At 38.9% G+C, this 9537-nt stretch overlaps 1 long non-coding RNA gene across 1 annotated transcript; it reads right to left on the bottom strand.

The window, feature by feature from the left end:
- Positions 1–1242: 1242 nt before the first annotated feature.
- LOC150045252 (uncharacterized) lies at positions 1243–8466 on the bottom strand. The gene is made up of 3 exons (XR_016532996.1): positions 8233–8466; positions 5357–5436; positions 1243–3013 (listed from the first exon to the last, which is right to left on the bottom strand). It is a non-coding gene; the product is annotated as an uncharacterized LOC150045252 (long non-coding RNA).
- Positions 8467–9537: the final 1071 nt, after the last annotated feature.

Genomic DNA, 9537 nt, shown 5'->3' with positions numbered 1-9537 from the left:
ACCTTGTTTGTGGACATTTGGGTAAATGCCCAGGAGTGGGATTGCTTGGTCATAGGGGAGCTCTAGGTTTAGCTTTTTGAGGAACCTCCAAACTGCTTTCCAGAGTGGTTGAACAAGTTTACACTCCCACCAATAGTGTAGTAGTGTTCTCTTTCTATGTCCCTGCCCGTATCTGTTATTGATCATGGCCATTCTAACTGTGGTGAGGTGGAATCTCAAAGTTGTTTGGATTTGCATTCTTTTATGGCTAGAGATGTGGAGCATTTCTTCGCGTCTATTGGCCATTCTTATTTCCTCTTCAGAGAAGTCTCAAGTCTTCCGCCCACCATTTAATGGGATGGTTGTTTTAATGGGAAGATTTGTTTTTGAGGGATTCAATTTTTTTGATCTGTAGGTATATTTTAGATATGAGGCCCTTGTCTTATATGGCCAGTAAAGATCTTCTCCCACTCTGTGGACTTCCTATTTATCTTGCTGGCTATGCCCTTTGCCATGCAGAAGTTCTGCAGTTTAATGCAACCCTATTTGTTCAAACTTTAATTTGTTGTCTTTATTAAGAACGTTTCGCCCTGTGCCAAGGAGCCCTATTCCTTCCTTGAAGTTTTCAGGGTACCTGCTTTTACCTCAATGTCTTTGATCTGTTTGGAACTAATTCTGGGGCAGGGTGACATATAAAGATCCAACTTTAGTTTTCTGCAGGGGCTTAACCAATTCTGCCAGCACCATTTGTTGAAGAGGCTATCTGCTATTTTTTTTATTCCCTTATCAAAGATTAGGTAGCCATAGTCTGTGGGTTGATTTCTGGGTCTTCAGTTCTATTCCATTGGTCTTCAGGCTTGTTCTTGTGCCAGTAGCAAGCTTTTTTTTTGTACTGTAGCTCTGTAATAGTGTCTGAAGTTTGGTATTGATATTCTCCCAGTGCTGTTCTTTCTGCTAAGGATTGTTTTTGCTATTCGGGGTCTTTTACTATTCCATATGGATTTCTGGATTGCTTTGGGAAGCTTTTTTTCCTGTCAGGAGCCATTTGGCAATTGACAGTATCCTTGGGCCACACAAAATTATCAATAGATGGCAGGGTTTTCTAGTGAGACAATTCTAGGTGACTTATAAGATGTCAAGCAAGGCCTAATTTCTTTTCCATCATTACAAAAATAAGCCTATAGGAAATGACCACAAAAGTTATTAATGAGAAGTAGGAAGAGGAGTCAGGTAAAACACAAGCCTATAGTTTTGATAGTAAATTTTTAATTTTGTCTGAGTACCTAAAAGTTTTGGATTGCCCAGAGTTCATACAGAACAGAGGCAAATGAAAGTGAGCTGTGGGTGATACACAGGTGATGGTCTTGTTGAAGGTGGTGCTTTTCATGGATTTCCTATAGGAATGTCTTAGTTTCATCAAGCTGCAAAAAAAAAAGAATTAAAACCGACTTCAAAATTCATGGAGGGAACAGAGAAATTAGGGTAAGATGTGTTATAAGGAAAAATAATCATGGACACTTAGGGTGCTGATGAGTAGAGGAAGGAGTGTAAACAAAGATAAGATATGAGAATGCTCAGGTAGTGCATGGAGGACTTGGGTTGTCCCTGAGGGACTAAGGAAAATCTCGTGATGACAGCCTTGGTTAGGGCCCACTGTGCTCCATCCTAGCTTCTGTCCCTCTCAGAGACTCTGGGGTACATCATTCCAGGTTAATGTCAGGAAGAAACCAGAGTTTACTTACTATCCTGGTCTTTAGGATTCTTATATTAGTTACCCTGGGGTCATACTTGCCTGGGAACTGGAGCTGCTTAGTGAACCCTTAGATCTCTGGAAAATACGGCAAGGACTTTGGGTATTATTCATTGCTTCTGGGGACAATGATCCTCCATATATCTCTGTAACATAGTCCCACTGAAGGTGTCTAATGGCATACTTTTATCCTGTTGCTAGACTAATCTAGTCTAGAACTGAAATCTTCAATCCATAAGTAGAAATCTTCTAAGGCCTAACTTTTGACATGACTACAGATGGAATTTTGGGGTAAGACCTTTTACTTTAAGCAAAATTATATAAGCCATCCTCATTGTTCACGGCTTTGTGAAGAGTCTAGGGTTGGATGTGCATCAAAGTCATTTTTTACACCCCTTTACTAAGGACAGAGAAGCTTTCACAATGAGCTAACACTAAATACCCTCTCATCCATCTTTAGAAGTAGCCATTAGTGAAAGCAGAAAGGGAGAATAATTAAAGTGCTGGAAAGATCAGGATGAAAAAAAGAGTATTTCTCCTACATCTAGAAGAACATTTTCCCAGGATGAAATATATGTGTGAAAATGAGTAGTGCCCAGCAGATTCCATCACAGACTGATTCCAGAGCCAAGCATGAAACTTCTTGTGCAGAATCCCCATGGAATGCTTATAACCTGCAGCATAAAATTTGATTTTTGTCAACAGCAGAGGCAGAAAAGAGTAGGTGTTCTAGGAAAGATCATCTTTAAACAGCCCACCAAGACATAAAACACCCTCAAAACCAACAGTCACAGCAACTCATACCATTTTGCCACTAAAATGTAAAAAGAACAACACAGAAGCCCCACATTTCCTTTTTGTCTATGATTTCTTTGTCCCAAGCAGAGGGTATGACTTCACTGTTCCTGAAACACCCTCCTATTGGATTTTACCTGGAACACAGCTGCCTACCCTCAATTTCATCATCACTGTAGACAACTTCTAAGTGTAGTATCTCCACCAAGAGCCCACACATCTGGAAGAAAATCAGTAGACAGAGTGGTTCCCTCTTCCCTGACTACACCAGGTGAAGGCACACTGCTTACAGAAGACTGACCTTATTTTTCCTCTTGCTCAGGACCCTGCCTACAGCCTCCATGGCTATAGTTCTGTAGTAGCAAAATAATTCCTTTGCATCAGAGACTGTCTCCTTACACAACCCGGAATAAGACTTACCTAAAGTCAAGGGCATACTTCCTGGGAAATCTGTGTATACTTACCACTTCTACAAGTTACACCTGCTACCTGTAATTATAGAAAACACTGGGGATTTGAATAGGTTTTACATTTTACCAAGGTTAGTTTTGTGTCACTAGTTTAGAAAACCAGATAGGGAATAGTGTTTCAATCAATGGTCACAACCAAAGCTGGTCCAGAGGACACCAGTAGAAAAGGCAACAGTGTTTCTCTTGAAGCATGCACTCCTCAAGTGTGGTTTGAGTGCCAAATACATTATCCTTTATTCAATAAGGAAAATTAATTCTGAGGGAAATGTTTCTACTATGCATTTTATAGTGGATGTGAGGACTTTGTCTTACATAGTGTATGTAATTTTCATCTTTCACAGAATAATATCCATGGTTAATTGTTCTTTCTAAAGTTGAGTGAAAGTAGAGCTTCATTGCTATTATGTAAGACACAGAAAATTGCTCTTGCAAAGCCCAGCAGCTGATACATGTTGTGGTCCTGTGTGGGATCTAGGAGGAAGCAGGAAATGTCAGTATGGAGGTGGAGCTTTCTTGCTGTGGACTAGGGGCTGGAGTGTGTGGCAGTGGGTGGACAGCAAAGATGGACTGAGCTGTTGCTCTAGAAGAGGAGCAACAAAGAAATGACACACAGAGGCCTTGAAATTGCAAGTAACACTCCCAGAATGTGGTTAGGGGAATGATATGAGCCAATGAAGAGAACATCATTCTTCTCTCCTGCCCGAAAACTCTTCCTAAGAGTTAATTATTATTATTATTTTTGGTTGGTCATGAGGTGTGAACTCTGGGCCTGTTTGGATCTGTCTTTGAAGACATCATTCCAGAACTTACAGATAATGAACCACAATGGGCTACATCTTCATGTGGTCTTTTCCAAGAATCTATGAGTTGGTCAGAAATACCAAGGGTAGGTGTATTTATGTGCATTTCAGATGAATGAAGATGCCAAAGTCTGGGTGAAAATATGATCTTGACAAAATATGATCTTTGGCAACTAAAAACATAAGAATGGTAAACTCTTTACACTAGGGCTAATGAACAATTTATGAATCCTTAAATTCATTGCATTAGCTCTGAGTGACAGTACATTCACTCCCAAGTACTCCTGAGTTGTCTTTCAAAGTACAATTGTGGGAGGTTTGGTCATCAATATTGGTATGTGAGTTACTGAAGAAAGCAATCAAACTCCTGGTACAATTATGGTGAGAATTAGATGACGAAACACATATTCGGTGTGTGTTTGTGATAGATTTTATCTTTAGGAAGTTATTGAGGCTCTGTTTATTTGTTATATACAAATATGTTCTAAGACAATTGTAACATATATACAGATTCACAGATAGATTCACAATAATGAAACACAATCACATAAAGCTCCAGCAACCTAAAAGACTGATAGGGAGCAGAAACAATTGATGCAGGAATCAAAGACATCATGAGTTTTCACCTAATCAACTTTTTTTTGCAGCCCTTGGACCATTTTTGGCTCATTCCAGTATGTAGAACTAGAATGGCATTTCAAGAGAGAGACTACCATATATATTTTAGTATCTATATCATTTTTTTCTCACATACTAAGTGAGGGATACTTAACATTTTCCAATTCTTCTGAGGCTGCCTGGAACTATATAGAAAGACAGGGTGAGGGCGCTGTTGTGCTGTGACTTGCTTACACAGTGTTTTAGTGATCATCAGGTGTATGAAAAAGATTAGAAAAACATTGACAAGTCAAAGTGCCTAAACAAGGAAAGGATGCATGTTTTATAGATGCTTTTCTCAAAGAATATATGTCTCAACTCCATTTTGATAATCAAGTCATAAATAATTTTTTCCAAGTAAGACCATCATTTCCAAAGAGGATGACAGCAAGCATAAGGTTTGTAACATAACACTGCCATTTACAAGCATACTGGGCAGCCAGTCGGCTAGGCTACCTACTGCTTTATTGTTTATTGTTAGCGGTTTACTGTCTGCATTGTTCATTATTGGCGGCTCTTGAGTCTGACCTCAGGCTCATATATTGTGAAGTGGATATGTATCACACCAGGAGCTCTATTTAGTTTCCTTATATTTCCATTGAGGTTTTGCATTTTGCCTGAGCTTGTGTGGACTACCATCTATTTATTTACATTTCCCAAGTTGCTGACAAGACAGGGAAATATCACCATAGTCCTCCTTTCATTGGCCAACATGACATTTCATGAACATTTTTTTTCCTGCAATGGCCTAGAAACAGTCTTCTCACCTCATTTCAGCCTCCTGTGTAGTTAGGATTACAAACAGGACCTGGTTTTCCTGGTTTATGGTTTAATTGCTGATCTTAATTTGATAGAGAAAGATGAAAAAAAACACTTCTATTTCAGACAAAGAAATATTGCCTTACCATTTCAGAGTGCAGTAACTCCTTGAGTATATCTTCTTCTAGTTTAAAAGTTGTCCTTTACACTAAGCTTTCCAGGACAGCTAGGAACACAGTTCACTGTTAATCATTGCTAATGCTATTCATAATTGACTAAAAAACCTGATAATTGGTTTAGCAGGCGGGTGGTGTGTGAGTGATTGCTCTAATAAGTAGATCTATTGTTAAACATTTTCCTCAATGAAAGGCAAAACTAAATGAGAGGTACGAAAGAAAAGAGAAACTGATTCCTGCCATTATATGAATGGCAATGTAATCTAACAAGAAATTGTCTGTAGATGTAACAGCTACTCATTGTTCCGGTTGATTGCTCTGGAGCTGAGATGAAAAATGTTCTAATACCATGAAGCAATCTAAACTATCATTATTGCTGAATGGCAATTAATACACACTGTTGAGGATATTCTGGCGTTGATTGGCAACCAGAAGCATTCAAATGAATAGTGTTTATGGAATGACACCAGTGAACACAACAGAATACAGACTAACAAAAATGTTCTCTTCCTCAATACATCATAAGGTAGTTTAGAATTCTAGAAATTCACAGACTTTCTGTTTGTACAGTTTAGGAAGCTATTAAAACAAAACAATTATCTGAACTCAGTAAAAGCAGCCAGCTTGGTGGCATGTTATTCTGAGGTTGTACCATGTGCTCTGTGGTTCTGTGGTCAGAATGAAAAGTAGCAATCACATCAGTGATGCAAATGGAAACTCTGACACCAAGTGAATAGAGGCAGGACTGCAATGAAGCTAATTCAGTAATGAAGCTGGACAATCATTTTTTTTGTTATGACTGATCTATATTTGTTTGTCTTGAAACATTTCCAACTTCCTCAGTGAAAATGCATTTTCAACTGACATTTCACAAAAGAAACTACGTGCAATGATTCTCTTGTAATTACCTGAGGTGAAAGAAAATATTGGGGCTCATCATACATAAAATACATAAAAGAAAAAGTAGCTGCTAGCAGTGCTGATTCATATTCCATCTTGTGCAGGGCTTTCCACATGTACATGTTCTGAGCCTCATTAAAAAAGATCTGGGGATGCCCTTGGAACTCCACCTGCAGCTGACAGGCAGGAATGGAAACTTCCAAGAATTGTAAATAGTCCCACAGTTGAGGCATGTCCTCATAAAATTAGAGTCCCATGAGAAAGACTTGCATGGTTACAATATTAAAGGAAGCTCAAAGGGCTGGGAATGCCTCAGTGGTGGAGTCCATTGTCTACCAAGTATCAGCCCAGAGTTTAAACACCAGACCTGCCCCACATAAAAGAAGAAAAATTAAGAAAATTCAATCCTCTTCATAAACACAAGTAATTTCTCAACTCAGGTAGAAATAAGAATAGCATTCATTCAATCAAGAATTTAAGTCTTCAATTTGGAAATAGTGTAAGTAGAGCAATGCAAAATTAGAAAGGAAAGCAAAACCCACAAAGGTCAATAAAAGTTTTTCAACAAAACCAAAAGATGGTACTTGAGATGATCAGGCAAATGGAGAAGCTTGGTTTATCCTGGCTACCTATGATGATTAGCTTAGCTAGTCTACTTCACCCAATTGCAAAACACCAATGACATTAACAAAACATACCTAGAAGTTTGCTTCTCAGTGTTTGTAGAGAAAATAGGATCAGGAGTGGTCTAAGCTAATGGAGTATTGATCTACTATTGGTGGGTTCAAAGGACAATGGCAATGGGGGAAAGGTAAAAGATAAAAGCTATGAGGTGGGATCTAGTTGAAGTAAGTAGATCAAGAGGGTGGAATTAAGCAGTAATGAATGTAATGGGAACAGCCCTATTGTGACACTTAAGACTCCAAAATATATTATAAAGCATAAATTACCAAACTCTTAAGAATGGAATCATTTGTTAATGTGATCCAACATTTAATTCATTAGCATGAAAAGTTAAATTTATACCAATTGTTCTACATGAATGCACCCAGCCACCATACTGGAAACAAACATATTCCTTGCCAGGGAAGTGGACTATTTTCATTTATCCATATGGGCTGTATATAAAGGCAGTAGCTCTGATACGATTACAACGACATGATGGAATCTCAAATGGACACTTATTTGTAAAACAGGTTGCTGTTCAAATAGCAAGAGAACCTATGATCCCAAACTGTGAGTAAAATATCTAGTGGGACAGATATAGGAATTTGGCATATTATTTAAAGCTGATGTACAGAGGGGTTACAGTTAAATAAATCATGTAATGAGTACATTTCTTTTGTACAGTGTTACTCTCTCCCCCACATTCTCCCAGTTTTTCCCCCTCCTAATCTGATTCCCCCAAGTTGCATGGTACATTTCCAAAATGGCGACTAGTGAGTATCACTGAGATTGTTTCACTCTTTATCCCACTGTTTCTGTGTCCCCATCCACTCATCAAATCAGATAAACTCACATGTAAGATAACGAGTACAGTAATCAAAAACAGCCACAAAGAAAATAAAACAGAAAAAAACTACAAACAGTACCAAAAAAACCCTTGTTTCAATTTCTTATAGTTCATTTTGAATAGCATGATTTAATATGCTAATGAGTCCTTCTAATAATAACCTCTTTGGGTCTCTCTCATTTAATTTGCCATGTCCAAGAAATTTTTGATTTTTTACTATTCATTGGGTTTACTTGTATAGGCACATTCTAATTTTTATAAATGAAGGAAATCATGCAACTTATGTTTCTTTGAGTCTGCTTTACTTTGCTTAAAGTTATTTGTCTTTCCACAGATGATATTTTCCTATCTTGGAGAATAGGTTCTGAAAGTAGATCTATATCAAATGAAATATCCTGTTCAACAGCGTATATCTCAAGAAGAAGATTCTTACCTAATATCACTGATTTCTGTATTCTCTTCTGTCAGAGATGATAACATTAGTTGATGGCCCCATTTCTTCTTTGAAGCTTAAGGTAAATGGCTGAAAGGAGGAAACAGAAGAATAAATAACTGCTATGGGAAGAGGGTGAAGGGCCCGACTGCTGTGTGTGTAGGATGTTGCTGACTTTCAGCCATGACAGTAGCATATACATGAGTCACTAGACCCACATAAGGGTCATCCAAAGAACACCAGCACTGGCTTCCTGCTAGCCAGGGTAATGTGTAAAGAGAGCGCCATCTTGGTGTGTGGACTTTTCCTCCCCGGGAACTTCTTTAGGATGCTGTTATTAAAAATGTGGGGAAAAGTGGAGCATTGCTTGCTCATATTTATAATCCTACCCACTCAGGAAGGAGGCTGAGATCTGAGGATAGTGTTTTGAAGGAATCCTGGCAAGAAAGTCCATGAGATTCTTATCTCCAATTAACCATTCCCCAAACTGGTGTGGCACTGGGGCTCAAAGTGATAGAGCACTACCCTCGAGCTAAAGAGCTCAGGAATAGCACTTAGGCCCTGAATTCAAGCCCCATGACTGGCAAAAAAAAGTTAGGGGGTGAGGTCAATATGGGACTGAATACACTCGTGTGTGTGGTAGCAAATAAACTTACAGAACCTTTTTGCTCCTTGGGCTACTCAGCCAACATACCCAACTCCACAGTGTAAGATCCTTTATGTTTTGGATAGATGGACTTTGAGTTTACTCCCATCTCCCAAGTCTTACATTCATCTGCTTCTACATCAGTATTTCTTAGGATCTGGAATGTATCAGTGTACTAAAGGGATCCCCAAACCAAGGCATCTCACTGGGTCTGAGGTAGCCTAGCACTTCTGTGATAGAGATGCAATGGCATCATGTGGTGGGAAACTCATTTTTTTCATTGGTAGGATATCTTTAAGGATGTCATATTTTTTCACGTGAAATGCAAATGCTAAGTATCATGTATTTTATTCTGCCTGTCCTGAGGCTTGAACTCAGAGCTCCAGTACCCTCCCTGAATTTTTTGCTCAGTGCTGTGCACTACCACTTGAGCCATAGCTTCATTTCTAGTATTTTTGAGGTTAATTAACTGGAGATAAAGAGTCTCACAGACTTTCCTACCCAGGCTGGCTTTGAACTGTGGTCCTCAGATATCACTCTTCTGAGTAGCTAGGATTACTGGTGTGAGCTGATAGTGCATAGGTCCTGAATTCAGTCCCCAGGACCAGAACACAAAGGCACAGGTATGTGTGCATGTGTGCACACATGCGCACATACAC

The sequence above is a fragment of the Megascapheus bottae genome, chromosome 28 (assembly GCF_031878675.1).
Source record: "Megascapheus bottae isolate mThoBot1 chromosome 28, mThoBot2.hap1, whole genome shotgun sequence".
Lineage (NCBI taxonomy): Eukaryota > Metazoa > Chordata > Mammalia > Rodentia > Geomyidae > Megascapheus > Megascapheus bottae.
Note: the sequence above shows the minus strand (reverse complement) of the source record. Positions and strands in the feature narration are given on the sequence as shown.